The sequence below is a fragment of the Protopterus annectens genome, chromosome 1.part1, assembly GCF_019279795.1.
Source record: "Protopterus annectens isolate FY-2018-M chromosome 1.part1, PAN1.0, whole genome shotgun sequence".
In the NCBI taxonomy this organism is placed as follows: Eukaryota; Metazoa; Chordata; order Ceratodontiformes; family Protopteridae; genus Protopterus; species Protopterus annectens.
The window spans coordinates 1,947,130,489-1,947,153,870 of record NC_056726.1 but is presented as its reverse complement, the minus strand read 5'-3'; the positions used below and the strand labels follow the sequence as shown (position 1 = coordinate 1,947,153,870).

Below are 23,382 nucleotides of genomic sequence, written 5' to 3'. Positions count from 1 at the left end.
GATAGACCCTCACTAATGGAAACTGCACCCAGGGGTCTTCTAGGAATTCATCCTGCTGTGAGAAACACTTCAAATTGATCGGTTTGCCTCCTTTTGGAATAAACTGTAAAAGAAATGCTGTTCCAGGTTTCTTTCCAGTCAGGTCTGGAAGATGGATGCTTTCTCATTCTCACAGACAGGAATATTCTTCTGTGCTTTTCTACCCTTTCTGTTGATTTCCAGGATTTTACCAAAGATCCAGAAGTACTCTTCAAAGACAGTAATGGTGACCACCTTTTGGCCTAGGCAACAGTGGATGTTGTTCTTGTTTCACTGTTGCAGTCATTACATTTTGGTTATCTGCTTGCAGATAGCCCTCAGTCGGCCTGATTATCAAAGTCTTGGGTCCTGCATCGGTTGCTGTCTCATCTTCCATGATGTCAGGTAGTCAGGGGGTGTAAATCATGCAGCCGACTCCATTACATCAGTCTTACTTGCCGTGCGGTGCCCGAAGCAGAAGCAGTTCGCAAGTGCCGGTCGGCCGACTCCTGAAATTTTTGTTTTCGAGTTTCAGAACCGAAGTCTTCAAAAAAGCTAAGTACCCCGTTGGAGATCCTGTTTCTTGCTCTAAACCAATGTCAGTAAAAGTTAACAATTGTATTTCTTGTGGAAAGCAAATACCTCATAAAGATGTTTATTCGTACTGCATTCCTTGCTTAGGCCCAGATCACTGCGTCCCTCGCTGTCGGTTTTGTGCCTTATTCAATCCTTGCACTATTCATCGTCAGTTCATTTTTGCTTTTACTACTTTGGTACTTGGTTTAATTATCCAGAAATGGCTTCGGTAAGCCATCCGACTACCGACATTCCTAAAAAATGTAAAGATAAAGACAGAGACAGACCGCATAGGTCCAAAGGTGCCGACGCTTCCATTAAGCTAGCTGCCAGTTTGCCGGTACTCAGTGAGGTGCTTTCGCAGCCCCTGTTACCCACTACTTCAGATTTGCAAGCCTCTACTGAGACCCATTCGGAGTCCTGTATGCCACAAGATGTTTCTTCAACTATGGAACCTGTGGATGTCTCTAACTTGAATGGGTCCGGGGCCACTGTGCAGGCACTGGCTTCTGAGGGTGCAATTAGTCCTACGGAATTGCATATCAAACCGACGCCATCTTCTTCTTCTTCAAGGCCTAAAACTTGATCCATGCCTAGAAAACCGATGTCCAAACCGCATGGTCAGGCCACCCATATGCCTAAAAAACAAATGATAAGAATGGCTGAAGACATTATTACTCTAATTAGGGGAAGCCAGCCTTCTCCCTCCAAGAGACCTAGAACTGATTTTCCTTCTGATTCTTCTGATCAGGATTCTGAAATTTCTGTTTCTTCTGATGACCTTATCTACCTATGAGGATTCTGATGCAGAGGACTCCATACCCTTTGCTTCCCCTCCCGAAGATTTTTCTTTTGGTGAAACTTTGCACACTCTTAGGGAGCATTTCCGATGGGAAAGCCAGGATTAATCTGACTCCAAAAAGAGGCTTAGGGAATTCTTACACCTACCTCAACACAGGCCTTTAGCTATGTGTCCTGTACTGGACATTGTAGATGATGCCTACTTGGAATCTAGCCTAGCACCACTCTACTTCCAGCTCCCAGGAAACCTGACAGGTATTAGAGTACCTGATTCTCACAAGTTCCTCTTCAAGAATCCCACTGCGGACCCAGAGACCATTTCAAAAACCCTACCCCCTCTGATAGAAATTCCAGGGCCCTGGACAGATGGGGTAAGAAGGTATACACTTCTGCTACTTTGGCCATTAGGGCCTTAAACAACTGCCAGGTTCATATGTTAAAGTATCAGCAGCATATTACTGGATTACTTAAACAGAAAATGATGTTGATTCCTGACTGTGCTGAAAATAAAGAATTACATAATTTAATGCATTCTGCTGAACAAGTTGGTAAACATACTTTGCAATGGGGTTTTGACTCCTTAGAGGCATCTTGCAGAGCTGCTATCACTGGGATTGTTCTTAGAAGGCATGCTTGGCTTAAGGAGCAAACTTTGCCAGATCATGTTAAAGCTAAATTACTGGATGCTCCCTTAAACCAAGACCGCCTGTTTGGAAACAAAGCAGAAGTAGTACTTAAAAAGATGGAGGAAAAAGCTAAATCTATGCAAACTATTAGAGTTCCTGCATGTACAGCTTCCTAGGTTTAGTAGGCATTGGCCTTCTAAGAATTGGTCTTTTCTTGTCTCTTCCAGGCCTTCTCAGTCCAAACCCAGGAACAGCAGACCACCTAGGCTACAGTCTCAAGGTACTTACAGGCCTAAGCAGTGAGGGGCTTCCACTTCCAAAGCTGGAAGTAGTAATACACCCCCCTGTGGTAAACTGTCACAATGACTTAACCTTAAACCTTCCAAGCCCTGCTCAACTGACTGCTCCTTTAGGGGGAAAGATCGCCCTGCATGCAAAAAACTGGGAACTCATTACCCAAGACAAATGGGTTTTAAATATAGTTTCCCAAGGATACAGATTCCACTTCCACACCTTACCAACCCCAAACAGTTGGCCAGACCTACCCCTAAATCAGTGGGCAGAGGCTCAACAGCAGGTTCTCTGTCTTATAAGTATCAGGGCTGTTCTCTCTCTTATAAGTATAAGGGCTATTCAGCCTGCCCCAGAAGAGGAATGGGGACAAGGTTTTTACTCAAGACTTTTCCTGGTACCCAGAAAAGACAACTCCTGGTGTCCTATCCTGGACCTGTCTCTCCTAAACACCTTTTTGGTAATCCCAAAATTTAAAATGCTAGCACTTCATCAGCTGCTTCCCATGCTAGGCAGAAATGCCTGGTTGGCAACATTAGACTTAAAGGAGGCTTACCTGCACATCCCAGTAAGGTAATCTTGCAGAAAATACCTACGCTGGCTACATGCACTTCAGTTTTCTGCACTGCCCTTTGGCTTATCTCCTGTGCCCAGGGTATTCACAAAGTGCCTAGCTCCAGCCATTGCATTCTGCAAGCAAAGAAATATTCAAATATACCCATATCTGGACGATTGTCTAATTCAGGCAGAAAGCCAGGACATACTATTAAATCATTTGGTATTTGTAAATAAACTGCTAACCTCACTGGGGTACACCATAAACGAAAGGAAATCCCACCTAGTACCCTGCCAACAAATTGTATTCCTGGGAGCAAGCTTGAATACAACTTCCCAGATGGCCTACCTCACGCCAGAGAAACAAGTTTATTTGACAGCCTACTTCAAACTACTGGCCACAAAGACCCAGCTATTTGCAAGGAAAATACTTCAAGCCCTGGGGTTCGTGGCCTCTTACATTCTACTAATTCCATATGCAAGACTGCATATGAGGAAAGTACAATGGTATCTAAAAAGCCTTCAACATTCTCAGGACCTGGAATCAATGATTCCTATCATTCCTTGTATAAAGTCAGAGTTCCTTTGGTGGGCAGAGGCCTGCCACCACAACAAGGGACTGCCATTCACTCTACTCCCTGGCCACCCAAACCCTAACAACAGACGCATCAGACTATGCATGGGGGGCTCAGTTGGCAGGGCAGTGCATTCAGGGCAAATAGAACCCGAGTCAAATGCACCTGCATATCAATCAAAAAGAAGTGTTAGCTGTACAGAATTCTCTGACAGCCTTCAAGGACCACATTCTTCCAGGACAATTATTGGTAAAGACGGACAACAACACTGTTATGTGGTACATAAACAAGCAGTGGAGAACCCACTCATACCCTCTCTGCAGACTAGCCATGGCTGTGTGGAACACAGCATTGAGCTACCAAGTGCACCTACAAGCTCAACTCTTGCCAGACAAGCTAAATTCACTGGCAGACGACCTAAGCAGAAATGACATGGACCCACATGAGTGGAAATTGGAACCAAAGATGTTCAACATTTTGAGAAACAAATGGGGGAGCCCAGAGATGGACCTGTTTGCCTCCCCTCAGAGCTACCAATTGGACAAATTCTGCACAAGGACTCCCCAAAGACAAGCTTGGAAAGTGGATGCCCTTGTCCTTCATCTGGGAAAGCCTCTCAATTTATGCCTTTCCCCCTCTGCCTCTCCTCTCGAAAGTTCTACTAAAGATCAAACAGGACAAACCAAGGACAATACTCATTGCACCAGACTGGCCACGCCAGCACTGGTACCCCCTCTTGCACAGTATGTCACTGCTGGAACCATGGCACCTGCCTCAGACCCTTTCCCTGCTGTCCCAGCAGGAGGGCCAGATTCTGCACCCCCAGCTTCAAACCCTGAACCTGGCAGCCTGGCTAATTACCCGAGTTCTCCAATACCACTCCTCAGCAAGCAAGTGCTGGATGTCATCCTGGAGGCAAGGAGGCCTAGTTCCAGAAAATCCTATGCCGAAAAGTGGAAAAATTGTGTTCCTGGAGCCAGACTTGGGGGATGGGCACAACGGTGCCCAGTTTCCCGCATACTCTTTAATACTTAACAGAGATGCCTCACAAGGGCCTTTCCTTCTCTTCTATTAAAATTCATGCCTCAGCCATTTTAGCACATTATAATACTGAGCCACCCCTCTTCTCTCACCCCCTGCTGAAACAATTCCTCAGAGGGGCCAAAAATTTAAGACCACCCAGGAGAGCACCTACTCCAGCCTGGGACCTTAACTTTGTATTGGAAAAGCTCACTCTACCTCCTTTTGAGTCAGCTGCAACTACAGAGTCAAAATTCCTTTCTTGGAAAACACCCTTCCTTCTAGCCATCACTTCATCAAGAAGGGTGTCTGAATTACAGGCCCTCATGGCAGTGGAGCCCTTCATCATCTTTCATGCGGACAGGGTGTCCCTCAGGACCAATCCTTTCTTTATGCCCAAGGTGGTATCCAGTGTGGCCCTTAATCAGTCCATTAATTTGCCAACCTTTGTCTCTAATACACAGAAAAAAGGAGAACGAATACTGCACTCCTTGGAAGTGCACAGACAACTTAGATTTTATTTGGACAGGGCTAAGCCTCTCAGGAAATCTGAACACCTGCTAGTTGCCTTTGCTGCAGGGGTAGAGGGGAAGGCCGTTTCAAAGCAAACCATTTCTAAGTGGATAGGCCGTTGCATTCATTTCTGCTATAAGCACCATGGAAAACCTACCCCACAGGGGATAAGATCCCATTCCACCAGGGCTGCATCTACTTCTACAGCCCTTCTCAGAGGTGTTCCTACCAGGGACATCCTAGAAGCTGCTACGTGGAGTTCTGTACATACCTTCAGCAAGCATTACCACTTGCCATTTTTTCTAAATCCAGAGCTGGTTTTGCCACTGCAGTCTTGCAGAGCCTAATTGCTGGTCCTAATGCTCTCTTTGAAACACGAAGAACATAGTACAGCTGTGTACACTTACCATAAATGTATATCACTGTTGCAATCCTGGTTACCCTCCCCCCAGCCCCCTGACTTCTATTGACTATACCTCTTTTCTTATTTACTGTATTTAAGCTTTCTGGTGTATTTGCTTTTTGTTGGAGGTGTAACTTGGTATATAATTGCTTCCCATTATGGAGGCACCTGACATCTGGGGCAAGAAAAGCTGATGTAATGGCATTGGCTACATGCTTTATACCCCTGACTACCTGACGTCATGGCAGATAAGACAGTAACCGACGCAGGACCCAAGACTTTGATAATCAGGCCGACTGAGGGCTACCTGCAAGCAGATAATCTAAATGTAATGACTGCAACAGTGAATACACTCGAACACCTACATTTATGGTAAGTGTATACAGCTGTACTTTCTCCCTTCTTTTGAAACTCTACAAGGAAAATTACCACAACTCTCACTAAAGGGACGGATACTAATACCTTGGTACACGTCATAAATAAAGAAGGAAATTAACATAAATTTTGTTTTCAGGTTTTAGAAATAATACAGTACAGTTCTAGAAATGATTATGATGTTAATTATACAGAGTGTGTGGAATTTAAATGAATTCTTGAAATAGAAGCTTATGTTTCCAGGTTTAAATGACGGTGTTTCTTTAAAACCCGTTGCTACACTGATTTTAATACTTTTAGATATGCTGTGATATCAATTAACATGTGTCTAGTATGTTATTTAATGAGTGTGTTTTAAATAATTTTCAAATTTACCTGAAGAAGTGATAGTGAAAATGCTTTTGTGTGTTGGTGTTCATTAAAGGTTTTTATTGTGCAGAGCAGTGAGCCATTTTTGATTTTGGACTGTTTTGTGTTTGCTCACTATTCTTTATAGAGATGGTTTCTTCTATATCCTTTAATCATTTGATAAGTCTGCAACATCCTCCACCACCACAGTTGCCTACTAAACTGAATGATACAGTTATGAAAAGCACTTCCCACTATACGGGTCTTATACTTCCCAAACTTATTATTCTCTTCCAAAGTTATACAGATACTACAAAGATGAAAGGGCCACAAAAAACTTCATCCATTCAAGTCTGTCCACACTTTCTTTCACATATGTGTGTATTTAATCCATACGTGCCCTGCATTTCCTATACGACACAGCTGAACACACACACACACATATATATATATATATATATATATATATATATATATATATATATATATATATATATATATATATGAGTATTGGTTGCACCTCATAGTTCAGTAGCTTACATAACCCTCTGTTTAACAGCACACGCGCACACATGCACAGCCTTTGAGTAACCATATGAATGGTGATCATTTATTCCAGTCCATACTATTGATGGGTTAATGTATTATTCCAGGTCCTGTCATTTACCTATATACTTTAGGTACTGGGTCAAGCAATGCTCATCACATAAGTTAGGTATTTTTGACATCATTGCATTTCCATTTTCAATAATGCAGGTTTCCAAAAACAGTAAGCATTTTACCCTATTCAGGTCATGACCTTTCTTGTCTAGATGGGGCATTTAGGATGTTGTGTTTTGTTACTAGTAGGCTTAATAGCCCATTCTATTGAGTACCAGTGCTTATTTTATTAGGAGCACAGTAACTTAATTTTATGATGGCATTATTAATTTGATATCTAAGCTAGGTAGGTAGTAAGTTGGTGCTCTGGTTCTCAGAAGTTGCTTCGCAACAGTTCTGTCCTTCTCCTGAATAGGATACTCTCTAAACATGTCATTGTCACACTGTTCTGTAGGGCATAGAGGCATCAGAATGAAAACATTTGTACCTCTGTAGTGATATCATTAAGTGTAATGTCTCCCTCCCATAGCTGTCAATGAATCATGGACAAATCCAGAAACAAAACAAGGACATTTTTTAGAGTATTAGTACTATTAACTTGAGACATTGGCAGAATAAGGAAATGTGAATTAATATACATTTTCTGAAGTAAAATAAGCATGTAAATTTAATTATTGTCATTACTTATTTAGTGTAATTCACCACCTTTTCTCCAGTCACCAGTTTCAGGAGTGATTGCAACAGATAAAGCTAAATTGTGGCTCAAAATCGGGAACAGTTGAGAAGGTATGCCCTCCTTACCCCCCTTTTGGAACTGAAGAGTCTTGTTAATACTTCTGCTGTAGCAGATGATTTGCATGTGTAAATAAACGATGATATATAAAATAAGTGTCACTCACTTCAGCAAGCAAAAGGAGGAAATTATCGGGTGCCTGTCACAACCCATAATTTGTTAACATCTCATGGAGGCTGCAAGAAAGTGTGAATAAAGAAAAAAGTGATGGGACATTTAAACTGCTTGCTTAGTTTTAAAAGTACTAAAAAAAATTACAGTGCACTTAAATTATTGCCTTGACTGTTTGCTATGTATTCTGTCTGCTTCAGTCATTAGGGAAATTATGACTACAGCTGTTGACACATTTGCAGAAAAAAATGAATTCATTTGAGATAAGCAGCTTTGTTTTGTTCTTTACAATCTCATGACAACTGTATCATAAATGGTTCAATCAATGCATTTTTGTCCTTCCAGGATTTATTATCTGATATATACACATACGGTATTCAATTATTTTGTTTGGGTGAATCAGAAGTTATTGGGAGGTTAGTCTAGAAGAACTGAGCAAGACTGCTTTCTGTAAATACATGGGCAGACTGGTCACTTTGTGGGAAAATATCTGCCCCACAGCTCTAGGAGCCAGGTTCAGTCCTAACTTCCAGTCATTGTCTGTGCAGGTTTTACATGTTCTCCATGTCTGTTTACAGGTTTTCTGTGGATACTTCAGTTTCCTCATACCTTCCAAAGACATGCTGATTGACTGGTTATACTAAAGTTTCCATGCACAGTGTATTGGAATTGCATTTACCATAGTGTCCCTGATTGTAGATGAAAAGGGTATGAGAAAGTTCACTTGCCAGTTAACAAGTAAAACTGGAAAAAAGCTACCTATAGCATTTTTACATATCATTATGGAACATGTGGGTTCTCTGTGTGTTCTCTACTGTTCTTTCAGTGTCATAACTAAGGGATCAGAATTTGTCATGGCAGTCACTGACAGGGACTGTGTTTCCAGCAGACTTCAGGGAATTATACTTGAGCAGCCGTTTGAATATCTGCAAACCCCCTAACCATGATAGACTTTTATCCTTCATTGTAACACCGATTCTGTTTGCAGCTTATGTTTCTCTTGAATATCTATGTATTTATTTCTATAGCTATGGTTAATCTATCTATATATGTGTGTGTGTGTGTGTATATATATATATATATATATATATATATATATATATATATATGTACATACATAGATAGATAGATAGATAGATAGATAGATAGATAGATAGATAGATAGATAGACACGGATATATAGCAGCCTTCTTAGTGTCCCTTTCCTATGTGAACTGCTTTTGGGGTCAGATTGTTTTTATTTTGTAATGAATTTCCTCTTTATTGTTGAATTTTCACGTTACCCTTAACTCCAGTCTCCACTGAAAAATAGTGTACAGAGGCTCAGTAAAATGTGCAAAGCTGCATGCATTTTACATTATACTCTAGTTTGGCACTTTGAAGCCTACAGCTTAGCACACCACTTTTTATGACACAAACTAGAGTTTAGTGCAGAGTACCTTTTGTGTGGTTCCCAGCAGTCAGGTTTTTGATGATAATAGTTTCATTTATCAAATTGTCTTAATTGTAAGAAAGACAAAAGAGCTTGGCTCTTTTTTTTTTTTTTTTACATTTGTTAACCGGGAAATTCTGACTTGGAACGAAGCTAATTTTTGGTGGAGGCCTGAGGAGAAACACTCCAGACACATGTCTTTATAACATGGGAAGAAACCCACACGAACACAGGGAGGACATGCAGACTCTGCACAGAAGGCACTCCAGCCAAGAATCGAACTGGAGAGCCTCTTGCTGTGAGGCGACAATGCTACCACTGCGCCAATCACAACATTTAATGTGTAACAAGCAGAAAAACTATACTGAATCACATTTGATGTTATAAATTGTAATATACTTGTTTAATTAAATGATAAACATCAGAATGATTTGTTCTCATGTGGAAGTTTGAAGGTCTGATGTGTGTTTCCGTACCTTGCATAATGTAAAGGACTTGCAATGGATTGATATAGTTGGGTCTTCATGATGTGTTAATAGATTGATGTAGTTAGCTCTTTATGGTGTGTGTAAACAACACAAAATATTCATCAGGCTGACTATTTGTTTGAGATCGAACACCAGGGCATGCACTTAAGAAACTATTCATTTTTTGTGCCCATATCAGTAATACAGAGGAGTAATATGAGAAGTATTTACAGCTTTAGATGGATTTCCTGTGTCTGTAACAAAAAAGTAAGCTATATTTTTTTCTTCTGTTTTTTAGATCAAAGTGGTGATGGCAGAACTCATCTGAATGATAAATACGGCTACTGAAATCTCTAGGTCTTTGAACTCACGATAGATCTAGTTTACCAACCTTTTAAATAAGTTCACTCTGAAATCCAGGTGAAGGGTAGAGCACTTCTCAACATGATTCTGCATGGGGTCATGTTAATAGTTAAGCACTCTGGATGCCAGACTCTCCAGAAACCTAAAACAAGGAAGGACTGTTGTTTTGGATAGTATGGTACATGAAGGCACCTTCAATGCCCTGAGATATTTTTTTTAGGTTCTGAAAACATAATCAGTACAACTCACTAATTCAGAAATATCAATACTTCTAAAACAATTAAGTCACTCTGTGATGCACTTTAGAGCACAAGCAGAGGGTAATATTGCATAACAAAAAAGATCCGTGGAAATTCAGCAGATTTACAGCATGGATTCATATATTCTCCATCAGCATTTTTATTACCATCAGAATGGTTGTAGCTGTAAAGTTGCTGAGTAAAAAATATTTGTTCTTTGACTTGTATTTCAACAGACTTTTTTTCTGTTCTACATATTTTATTTAGTTTGATTTCTGTATATTGTAAGATACTCATTTTAATGTCTGTATATTATAAATATTGTTCAAAGTAGAATGGGATTTGAATATGTTTTACAATAAAGTTGTAACACCTTAATTTTGGAATTCATGTTTCTTTCCCCCGGGCAGATGTTCTTCGTGTTTCACTGTTGAAGTCATTACATTTGGGTTATTTGCCTGCAGGTAGCCCTCAGCCGGCCTGATTATCAAAGTCTTGGGTCCTGTGTCGGATGCTGTCTCTTCTTCCATGACGTCAGGTAGTCAGGGGTATAAAGCATGCAGCCGATGCCATTACATCAGTCTTTCTTGTCGTGCGGTGCCCGAAGCAGAAGCAGTTCGCAAGTGCCGGTCGGCCGACTCCCTGAAATTTTCGTTTTCGAGTTTCAGAACCAAAGTCTTCAAAAAAGCTAAGTACCCCGTTGGGAATCCTTTTTCTTGCTCTAAACCGATTTCAGTAAAAGTTAACAATTGTATTACCTGTGGAAAGCAAATACCTCATAAAGATTTTCATTCGTACTGCATTCCTTGCCTAGGCCCAGACCACGACGTCCCTCGCTGTCGGTTTTGTGCCTTATTCAATCCTCGAACTATTCATCGTCTGTCCATTTTTGCAGCAAACTATTTCGGTACTCTGTTTAATTATCCAGAAATGGCTTCAGTAAGCCACCCGACTACCGACATTCTGAAAAAACGTAAAGATAAAGACAGACTACATAGGTCCAAAGCTGCCGACGATGCTTCAGTTAAGCTAGTCGCCAGTTCGTTGGTACTCAGTGAGACGGTTTCGCAGCCCCTGATAACTGCTACTTCAGATTCGCAGGCCTCTACTGAGACCCATTCGGAGTCCTGTATTTCGCGAGATGCTTCTTCTCTATGGAACCTGCAGATGTCTCTACCTTGGATGGGTCCAGTGCCACTGTGCAGGCACCGGCTTCTGATGGTGTATTCAGGCCTATGGACTTGCATTTCAAACCAACACCATCTTCTTCTTCTTCAAGGCCTAAAACTCGACCCACGCCTAGAAAACCGACGTCCAAACTGCATGGTCAGGCCCATATGCCTAAAAAACAAATAAGAATGGCTGAAGACCTTATTAATCTTTTTAGGGGAAGCCAGCCTTCTCCCTCTAAGAGACCTAGAACTGATTTTCCTTCTGATTCTTCTGATCAGGATTCTGATATTTCTGTTTCTTTTGATGACCAGGATTTGCCCTTATCTACCTATGAGGATTCTGATGCAGAGGACTCCATATACCCTCTGCATCCCCTCCAGAAGACTTCTCTTTTGGTGAAACCTTGCACACTTTTAGGGAGCATTTCCGCTGGGAAAGCCAGGATTACTCTGACTCCAAAAAGAGGCTTAGGAAATTCTTACTCCTACCTCAACACAGGCCTTTTAGCTATCCCTCCTGTACTGGACATTGTAGATAATGCCTTCTTGGAATCTAGCCTGGCCCCAGACACTTTACCTCCGGCTCCCAGAAAACCTGACAGGTACTACAGAGTACCTGACTCTCATAAGTTCCTCTTTAATAAGCCTACTGCGGACCCAGAGATCATTTCACAGGGATCCAACGGCATTAAGGCTACTACTGCCAAGAACCCTACCCCCTCTGATAGAGATTCCAGGGCCCTGGACAGATGAGGTAAGAAGGTATACACTTCTGCTACTTTGGCCATTAGGGCCTTAAACTGCCAGTTTCGTATGTTAAAGTATCAGCAGCATATTATTGGACTACTTAAACAGAAAATTATGTTGTTTCCTGACTGTGCTGAAAATAAAGAATTACAGGATTTAATGCATTCTGCTGAACAAGTTGGTAAACATACTTTGCAAAGTGGTTTTGACTCTTTAGAAGCATCTTGCAGAGCGGTTGTCACTGGGTCTGTTCTTAGAAGGCATGCTTGACTTAAGGAGCAAAATTTGCCATATCATGTTAAAGCTAAATTACTGGATGCTCACTTAAACCAGGGCCGCCTGTTTGGCAACAAAGCAGAAGAACTACTTAAAAGGATGGAGGAAAAAGCTAAATCTATGCAAACTGTTAAAGATTTCCTACAAGTACAGCCTCCCAGATTTAGTAGACATTGGCCTTCTAAGAATTGGTCCTTTCCTGTCTATTCCAGGCCTTCTCAGTCCAAACCCAGGAACGGCAGACCACCTAGGCTACAATCTCAAGGTACTCACAGGCCTAAGTAGTGGGGGCTCCCACTTCCAAAGCTGGAAGTAGTAAGACACCCCCCTATGGTAAACTGTCACAGTGACTTAACCTTAGACCTTCCAAGCCCTGCTCAACTGTCTGCCCCCTTAGGGGAAAAAATCGCGCTGCATGCAAAACCTGGGAACTCATTACCCAAGAGAAATGGGTTTTAAATATAGTTTCCCAAGGATACAGATTCCACTTCCACTCCTTACCAACCCCAAACGGTTGGCCAGATCTACCCCCAAATCAGTGGACAGAGGCTCAACAGCAGGTTCTCTCTCTTCTAAGTATCAGGGCTATTCATCCTGTCCCAGCAGAGGAATGGGGACAAGGTTTTTACTCAAGACTTTTCCTGGTACCCAGAAAAGACAACTGGCGTTCTATCCTGGACCTGTCTATTCTAAACACATTTTGGTAATCCCAAAATTCAAAATGCTAACTCTTCAGCAGCTGCTTCCCATGCTAGGCAAAAATGCCTGGTTGGCAACACTGGACTTAAAGGAAGATTACCTGCACATCCAAATAAGGGAGTCTTGCAGAAAATACCTATGCTTCAGAGCAGGCTACATGCACTATCAGATGTTCTTCGTGTTTCACTGTTGCAGTCATCACATTTGGGTTATCTACTTGCAGTAGCCCTCAGTCGGTCTGATTATCAAAGTCTTGGGTCCTGCGTCAGTTGCTGTCTCATCTTCCATGACATCAGGTAGTCAGGGGTATAAAGCATGCAGCTGACGCCATTACATCAGTCTTTCTTGCCATGTGGTGCCCGAAGCAGAAGCAGTTTGCAAGTGCCGGCCGGCCAACTCCTGAAATTTTCATTTTCGAGTTTCAGAACCGAAGTCTTCAACTAAAGCTAAGTACCCCATTGGAGAATTTTTTTTTTGCTCTAAACTGATGTCAGTAAAAGTCAGCAATTGTATTTCTTGTGGAAAGCAAATACCGCATAAAGATTTTCATCCGTACTGTATTCCTTGCCTAGGCCCTGACCGCGATGTGCTTTGCTGTCAGTTTTGTGCCTTGTTTAAACCACAAACTATTCGTCATTGGTACATTTTTGCTTCTAAATATTTTGGTACTCAATTCAGTTATCCAGATGTGTCTTCGGTAAGCCACCCAACTACCGACATTCCAAAAAACGCAAAGATAAAGACAGAGACAGGCCGCCTAGGTCTAAAGCTGCCGACGACGCTTCTCCTAAGCTAGTCGCCAGTTCGCTGGTACTCAGTGAGGTGCTTTAGCAGCCCCTGATACCCGCTACTTCAGATTCGCAGGCCTCTACTGAGACCCATTCAGAGTCCGGTATGCCACGAGATGCTTCAACCTTGGATGGGTCCGGAGCCGCTGTGCAGGCACCGGCTTCTGAGGGTGTATTCAAGCCTACTGACTTGCATATTAAACCAACGTCATCTTCTTCTTCTAGGCCTAAAACTCGAACTATGCCTAGGAAACCGATGCCCAGACCACATGGTCAGGCTTCTATGCCTAATAAACAAATGATAAGAATGGCTGAAGACCTTATTTAATCAGGGGAAGCCAACCTTACCCCTCTAAGAGACCTAGCACTGAATTTGCTTATGATACTTCTGACCAGAATTCTGAAATTTCTGTCTCCTCTGATGACCAGGATTTACCCTTATCTACCTATGAGGATTCTGATACAGTGGATTCTATTCCCTCTGCTTTTCTCCCAGAGGATTTTTCTTTTGGTGAAACTTTGCATACTCTTAGGGATCATTTTCACTGGGAAAGCCAGGATTACTCTGATTCTAAAGAGAGGCTTAGAGATTTCTTACTCCTGCCCCAACACAGGCATTTAGCTATCCCTCCTGTGATGGACATTGTTGACAATGCCTTTTCGGAATCTAGCTTGGCCCCCTGACTCTCTACCTCCTGCTCCCAGAAAACCTGACCAATATTGCAGGGTTCCTGATTTTCACAAGTTCCTTTTCAAAAATCCTACTGTGGATCCGGAGACCATTTCACAGGGGCCCAAGGGCATTAAGGCGACTACTGCCAAAAATTCTACCCCCTCTGATAGAGATTCCAGGGCCCTGGATAGATGGGGTAAGAAGGTATACACCTCTTCAACCTTGACTATCAGGGCCTTAAATTGCCAGTTTCACATGTTAAAGTATCAGCAGCATATTATTGGGTTGCTTAAACAGAAAATGATATTGATTCCTGATTATGCTGAAACTAAGGATTTACAGGATTTAATGCATTCTGCTGAACAGGTGGGAAAACGCACTTTGCAATGTGGTTTTGATTCACTAGAGGCATCTTGCAGGGCTGCTGTCACCAGGTCTGTACTTAGAAGGCATGCTTGGCTTAAGGAACACTCTTTGCCAGATCATGTTAAAACTAAATTGCTGGATGCTCCCATAAATCAGGACCACCTGTTTGGCAACAAAGAAGAAGTTCTTAAAAAGATGGAGGAAAAAGCTAAATCTATGCAAACTGTTAAATATTTCTTACAAGTGCAGCCTCCTAGATTTAGTAGGCATTGGCCCTCAAAAAATCGGTCCTTTCCTGGCTCTTCCAGGCTTTCTCAGTTCAAACCCAGAACCAGCAGAACACCCAGGCTTCCGTTCCAGGGTACGCACAGGACTAAGCAGTGGGCGGCTCCCACTTCCAAATCAGTGAGTAGTAAGACTCCCCTATGGTAAGTTGTCTCAATGACTTAACTTTAACACTTCCAAGTACTTCTCAACTGACTGCTCCTTTAGGGGGAAAGACTGCTCTGTAAGCAAAAAACTGGGAACTCATTACCCAGGACAAATGGGTTTTAAACATAATTTCCCAAGGATACAGATTTCACTTCCACACGTTACCAACCCCAAACGGTTGGCCAGATCTACCCCCAAGTCAGTGGGCAGAGGCTCAAAAGCAAGTACTCTCTCTCAAGATTAAAGGCTATTCAGACTGTACCAGAAGAGGAAAAGGGACAAGGTTTCTATTCAAGACTTTTCCTGGTACCCAGAAAAGACAACTCAAGGCATCCTGTCCTGGACCTGTCTATCCTAAACACCTTTTTGATGATTCCAAAATTCAAGATGCTACCTCTTCACCAGTTGCTTCCCATGATAGGCAAAGATGCCTGGTCGGCAGTACTGGATTTAAAGGAAGCCTACCTGCACATCCCAATCAGGGAATCTTGCAGAAAATACCTTTGCTTCAAAGCAGGCTGTATGCACTTTCAGTTCTCTGCACTGCCCTTTGGCTTATCTACTGCGCACAGGGTATTCACAGAGTGCCTACCTCCAGTTATTGCATTTTGCAGGCAAAGAAATATTCAAATATACCCATACCTGGATGATTGTCTAATTCAGGCAGAAAGCCAGAACATACTACTGAATCATCTGGCATTTGTACAAAAGGTGTTAGCTTGTCTGGGGTACACCATCAGCTAAAAGAAATCACAGCTGGTACCCTGTCAACAAATTATATTCCTGGGAGCAAGCTTAAACACAACTTCCCTGATGGCTTTCCTCACGCCAGAGAAACAAATTCACTTGACAACTTACTTCAAACTAGTGGCCACAAAAGCCCTGCTATCTGCAAGGCAAATACTGCAAGCCTTGGGGTTCATGGCCTCGTGCATTCTACTATTTCCATATGCAAGACTGCATATGAGGAAAATACAGTGGTATCTAAAAAGCCTATGGTGTCAACATTCTCAGGATCTAGAAGCAATGATTCCTTTCATACCTTGCCTACGGTTAGAATTCCTTTGGTGGGCAGAGGCCTGCCACCAAAACCAGGGACTACCATTCAGTCTGCCCACTGCCACCCAAACCCTAACAACAGACGCATCAGACTGTGCATGGGGGGGCTCACCTGGCAGGGATGTGCATTCAGGGCAAATGGAACGCAAGTCAAATGCACCTGCATGTCAATCAAAAAGAAATGTTAGCTGTACAGAATGCTCTGACAGCCTTCAAGGACCACATTCTTCCAGGACAATTAATGGTAAAAATGGACAACACCACTGTTGTATGGTACATAAACAAGCAGGGGGTACCCATTCTTACCCCCTCTACAGACTAGCCATGGCTTTGTGGTACACAGCCTTGAGCTACCAAGTTCATCTACAGGCTCCATTCCTTCCATGAAAACTAAATACACTGGCAGACGAACTAATCAGAAATCTCATGGACCCACACGAGTGGAAACTGGAACCAAAGATTTTCAACATATTGATCAACAAATGGGGGATCCCAAATATAGACCTGTTTTCCTTCCCCCAGAACTATCAATTGGACAAATTCTGCATAAGGACTCCCCACAAACACGCTTGGAAAGTGGATGCTCTGTCCTTCAGCTGGAAAAATCTATCAGTTTAAGCCTTTCCTCCTCTAACTCTCCTGTCAAAAGTACTACTAAACATCAAACAGGACAAACCAAGATTGATACTGATTGCGCCAGACTGGCCACGCCAACACTGGTACCCCCTCTTGTGCAGTGTGTCACATCTGGCCCCATGGCACCTACCTCAGACCACTAACCTGCTGTCTCAGCAGGAGAGCCAGATTCTGCATCCCCAGCTTCAAACTCTGAACCTGGCAGCGTGGCTAATTACCTAATCTTTCCATTACCATCCCTCAGTAAACAAGTGTTGGATGTCATTTTGGAGGCAAGGAGGCCTAGCACTAGAAAATCTTATGCTGAAAAATTGGAAAGATTCTTTGCCTGGAACCATACTCAAGGGATGGCCATAGCAGCGCCCAATTTATCTCAGATTCTTCAATACTTAACTGAGATTCTTCACAAGGGCGTTTCTTTTTCTTCCATCAAAGTTCACGTTTCAGCCATTTCAGCTCATTACAACACAGAACCACCCTTCTTTTCTCACCCACTGCTCAAGCAGTTCCTCACAGAGACCAAAAACTTAAAACCACCCAGGAGAGCCCCAGCTCCAGCCTGGGTCCTTAATTTTGCATTGGAAAAACTAACTCTTCCTCCTTTTGAGCCAGCTGCAACTGCAGAGGTAAAATTCCTTTCTTGGAAAACAACTTTCCTTTTAGCAATCACTTCAGCAAGAAGGGTATCTGAATTATAGGCCCTTATGGCACTGTAACCTTTCATCATCTTTCATGCTGACAGGGTGTCTCTCAGGACCGATCCATCTTTCATGCCCAAGGTGGTATCCAGTGTGGCTCGTAATCAGTCCATTCCTTTGCCAACCTTTTTTTCTAATCCACAGAACAAAGGAGAATGGATACTGCACTCCTTAGATGTGCACAGAACGCTTAGATTTTACTTGGACAGGACTAAACCTCTAAGGAAATATGAGCAGTTGCTGGTGGCATTTGCTGCAGTGGCAGAGAGGAAGGCTATTTCAGAGCAAACCATTTATAAATGGATAGCCAATTGCATTCCTTTCTGCTACAAGCACCATGGAAATCATATCCCACAGGGAATTAGACCCCATTCAACCAGGGCTTGCATCTACCTCTACAGCCTATCTCAGAGGTGTCCCTACCAGAGACATCCTAGAAGCTGCTACCTGAAGTTCTGTACATACTGTCACCAAGCATTACCATTTGCCAGTTTTCTCTAAATTCAGAGCTGGCTTTGCCACTGCAGTCTTGCAGGGCCTTATAGCTGGTCCTAATGCTATCTAAATTCCTCCTCCCATCCTTAGCTTTGAGAATCTACCCAGATATGCTGACTGCAGCAGTGAAACACGAAGAATGTAGTACAGATGTGTACACTTACCATAAATGTAGATGTTCGAGTGTAATTCACTGTTGCAGTCCTGGTTACCCTCCCTCCAACCCCCTGACTTCTTTTAGCTATGCTTCAGTTCTCCTTTACTATACTTAAAAGCTTTTTGGTGTATTTGCTTTTTTGTTGGAGGTATAAACTTGTGTATATATAAATATATATATATATATATATATATATATATATATATATATGTATAGATATAATTGCTTCCCATTAAGGGGGCACCTGACATCTGGGGTAAGAAAAACTGATGTAATGGCGTCTGCTGCATGCTTTATACCCCTGACTACCTGATGTCACGGAAGATGAGACAGCAACTGACGCAGGACCCAAGACTTTGATAATCAGGCCGACTGAGGGCTACTGCAAGCAGATAACCCAAATGTGATGACTGCAACAGTGAATACACTCGAAAATGTACATTTATGATAAGTGTACACAACTGTACTTTCTCTGCACTGCCCTTTGACTTATCTACTGCGCCCAGGGTATTGACAGTGTGTCTAGCTCCAGTCATTACATTTTGCAGGCAAAGAAATATTCAAATATACCCATACCTGGATGATTGTCTAATTCAGGCAGAAAGCCAGGGCATGCTATTAAATCATTTGGCGTTTGTAAAGAACTGCTAACCTCACTGCGGTACACCATAAACGAAAAGAAATCTCACCTAGTACCCTGCCAACAAATTGTATTCCTGGGAGCAAGCTTGAACACAACTTCCCAGATGGCCTTACTCACAACAGAGAAACAAGTTTATTTAACAGCCTACTTCAAACTACTGGCCACAAAGACCCAGCTGTCTGCAAGGAAAATAGTGCAAACCCTGGGGATCATGGCCTCTTGCATCCTACTAATTCCATATGCAAGACTGCATATGAGGAAACTACAATGGTATCTAAAAAGCCTATGTTGTCAACATTCTCAGGACCTGGAATCAATGATCCCTAACATTCCTTGTATAAAGAGAGTTCCTTTGGTGGGAAGAGGCCTGCTACCACAACAAGGGACTGCAATTCACGCTACCTCCTGCTGCCCAAACCCTAACAGACGCATCAGACTATGCATGGGGGCTCACTTGGCAGGGCAGTGCATTCAGGGCAAATGGAACCTGAGTCAAATGTACCAGACACTGTTATGTGGTACATAAACAAGCAGGGGGGAACCCACTCGTTCCCTCTCTGCAGACTAGCCATGCCTCTGTGGAACACAGCCTTGAGCTGCCAAGTGCACCTGCAAGCCCAATATCTGCCAGGCAAGCTAAATTCACTGGCAGACGACCTAAGCAGAAATCTCATGGACCCACACGAATGGAAACTGGAACCAAAGATATTCAACATTTTGAGAAACAAATGGGGGAGCCCAGAGCTAGACCTCTTTGCCTCCCCTCAGAACTACCAATTGGACAAATTCTGTACAAGGACTCCCCACAGACGAGCTTGGAAAGTGGATGCTCTGTCTTTCACCTGGGAAAGCTTCTCAGTTTATGCCTTTCCCCCTCTGCCTCTCCTCTTGAATGTTCTGCTAAAGATCAAACAGGACAAGCCAAGGACAATTCTCATTGCACCAGACTGGCCATGCCAACACTGGATGTTCTTCGTGTTTCACTGTTGCAGTCATTACATTTGGGGTAATCTGCTGGCAGGTTGCCCTCAGTCAGCCTGATTAACCAAGTCTGGGGTCCTGCGTCAGTTGCTTTCCCTTCTTCCGTGACGTCAGGTCGTCAGGGGTATAAAACATGCAGCTGACGCCATTTTCATCAGTCTTTCTTGCCGCACAGTGCCCGAAGCAGAAGTAGTTCGCAAGTGCCGGTCAGCCGACTCCTGAAATTTTCTCTTTCGAGTTTCAGAACCGGTCTGCAACCTGAAGCTAAGTACCCCGTTGGGGAAACTTTTTCTTACTCCTTACCGATGTCAGTAAAAGTCAGTAATTGTATTACTTGTGGGATGCAAATACCTCATAAGGATTTTCATTTGTACTGTATTCCTTGCCTAGGCCCTGACCACAATGTCCCTTGCTGTCGGTTTTGTGCTACATTTAACCAATGCACTATTAAGCGTTGGTATATTTTTGCATCTAAATATTTTGGCTCAAGATTTAACTATCCAGAAATGCTGTCGGTTAGCAATCCGACTACTGGAATTCACAAAAAAACGCAAAGAAAAAGACAGACCATCGAGGTCCAAAACCGACGACCAAGCTTCTCCTAAGCCAGTCGCCAGTTCGCCGATATCAATGAGGTGCTTTTGCAGCCCCTGATACCCGCTACTTTTGATTCGCAGGCCTCTACTGAGACCCATTCGGAGTCCGGTATGCCACGAGGCACTTTTAAGTATTGAACCCGTGGATGTCACTACCTTAGATGGGTCCGGAGCCGCTGAGCAGGCACCGGCTTCTGAGGGTGTTTTCAGGCCTAAAGATTTGTATATTAAACAGATGCCGTCTTCAAAAACAAGGCCAAAACCATCTTCTGTATCTAAAAAAATGACGCTTGGGCCATGTGCACAGGCCCCTATGCCTAAAAAACAAATGATCAAAATGGCTGAGGATTTAGTTACCTTGATCAGGAGTTCCCAACCCCCTCCTGCTAAGAGACCTAGGCAAGGCACTGGTTATGAATCTTCAGATCAGGATTCCATTTCTGATCAGGAATTATCTGTTCCACCTTATGAGGACTCTGATGCTGAAGAATCCATCCCTTCTGCTTCTCCTCCTGAAGATTTTTCTTTTGGTGAAACTTTGCATACCTTAAGGGAACATTTTCATTGGGAGAGTCAGGATTTTTCAGAATCCAAAAAGAGGCTTAGGGATTTCCTCCTTCTACCTCAGCATAGGCCTTTGGCTATACCTCCTGTTCTAGACATTGTTGATGTTTTCTTAGAATCCAGCATGGCTCCTGATTTCCTGCCTCAGGCTCCTAGTAAGCCAGACAGATATTACAGGGTTCCTGATTCCCACAAATTTTTTTTTAAAACCCAACTACTGACCCTGAAACAATTTCGCAGGGCCCCAAGGGTGTTAAGGCTTCTACTGCTAAAAATCCTACCCCTTCTGATAGAGACTCTAGGGCGTAGAATGTGGTAAGAAGGTATACACGTCTACAACCCTGGCAATCAGGGCTTTAAACTGTTTATTTCATCAGCAGCATGTCATGGGCTTACTTAAACAGAAAATGATGTTGATTTCTGACTGTGTGGAAAATAGTTACAGGATTTATTGCATTCAGTTGAACAAGTTGGAAAGCATACTTTGTAATGTGGTTTTGATTCCTTGGAGGCCTCTTGCAGGGCCGCTGTAACTGGATGTGTGATAAGAAGGCATGCTTCGCTCAAGGAGCAAAATCTGCATGATCATATTAAAGCAAAATTGTTGGATGCTCCTTTACAACAGGACAGTCTATTTGGTAATAAGGCAGAAGTTTTGAAAAAGATGGAAGATAAAGCTAAATCTATGCAAACTGTAAAAGATTTCCTGCAAGTGCAGCCACCCAGGTTCAGTAGGCACTGGCCTACTAAGAACTGGTCCTTTCCAGTACCCACCAGAGCCTCTCAGGTCAAACCCAGACACTCCAAAGGCTCCAGGTTTCATTCACAAGGAACTTACAGAACAAAACAATGGGGTGCCTCCACCTCCAAATTTGGAAGTAGCAAAGCACCTCCCTACGGTAAACAGTCTCAATGACTTCCCTCTGCCATTTCCAAGCACTTATCTTTTGGCAGCCCCTTTGGGGGGAAAACTAGCACTTCATGTACAAAATTGGCATCTAATTACCCAGGACAAGTGGGTTTAAAATGTAGTATCCCAGGGATACAAATTTCATTTCCACACACTGCCAATTCCAAATGGATGTCCAGATCTGCCTCCAAATCAGTGTGCAGAGGCCCAGAAACAAGTTATGTCCCTCATGAATATGGGGGCTATTCAGCCAGTACCAGTAAAGGAAAAGGGACAAGGTTTTTTATTCAAGACTTTTCCTGGTACCCAGAAAATACAAATCAATTGGACTTATCCATTCTAAATACTTTCCTGGACATTCCAAAATTCAGGATGCTGACTCTACAACAGTTACTGCCTGTGCTAGGCAAGGATGCCTGGTTGGTAACTTTATCCTTATCTGGACAATTGTCTAATTTGGACAGAAAACAAGGACACTCTTCTACAGCATCTGGCATTTGTAAAAAGGCTTCTAACTTGCCTAGCGTACACCATAAACGAAAATAAATCACAACTGGTACCCTCTCAAAAAAATTACATTCCTGGGTGCAAGCTTGAATACAACTGCCCAGATGGCTTACCTCACGCCAGACAAACAAATCCAATTGATGACTTACTTCAAACTAGTGGCCACAAAAACACAGTTTTCTGCAAGACAAATTCTGCAGGCTTTGGGGTTCATGGCTTCCTGCATTCTTCTAATTCCATATGCAAGACTGCATATGAGGTAACTTCAATGGTACCTAAAAAGCTTATGGAGTCAACATTGTCACAGCCTGGAAACAATGATTCATATAATTCCTTGCCTGCAGCAAGAGTTCCTATGGTGGGCAGAGGCCTATCACCAAAACAAGGGGCTGTCATTCATTCCTCCCCCTGCCACCCAGACCCTGACTACAGACGCATCAGACTATGCTTGGGGGGTGCATCTGGCAGGGAGATGCATTCAGGGCGAATGGAGCCCAAACCAAATGCACCTGCATATCAACCAGAAAGAGATGCTAGCTGTACAGAATGCTCTGACAGTTTTCAAAGACTATCTTCATCCAGGACAACTACTGATAAAGATGGACCACACCACACCACAGTCATGTGGTACATAAACAAGCAGGGGGGTACCCATCCCTTCCCCCTTTGCAGACTAGCCATGGCCTTGTGGAACACAGCCTTGACTTACCAAATACATCTACAAGCTCAATTCCTGCCAGGAAAGCAAAATACTCTGGCAGATGAACTAAGCAGAAATCTTATGGACCCACACGAATGGAAACTGGATCCGCATACCTTCAGCATGTTGACACGCAAATGGGGGAGCCCAGACATGGATCTTTTTGCCTCACCCCAA

At 42.9% G+C, this 23,382-nt stretch overlaps 1 long non-coding RNA gene across 1 annotated transcript in view; it reads left to right on the top strand.

The window, feature by feature from the left end:
- LOC122813001 overlaps window positions 1-10,484 on the top strand; it is a 173,585-nt gene extending 163,101 nt beyond the window's left edge. The window contains exon 2 of the long non-coding RNA XR_006366619.1: window positions 9,803-10,484. This is a non-coding gene — a long non-coding RNA (uncharacterized LOC122813001). The remainder of the gene's footprint in view (window positions 1-9,802) is intronic.
- Window positions 10,485-23,382: the final 12,898 nt, after the last annotated feature.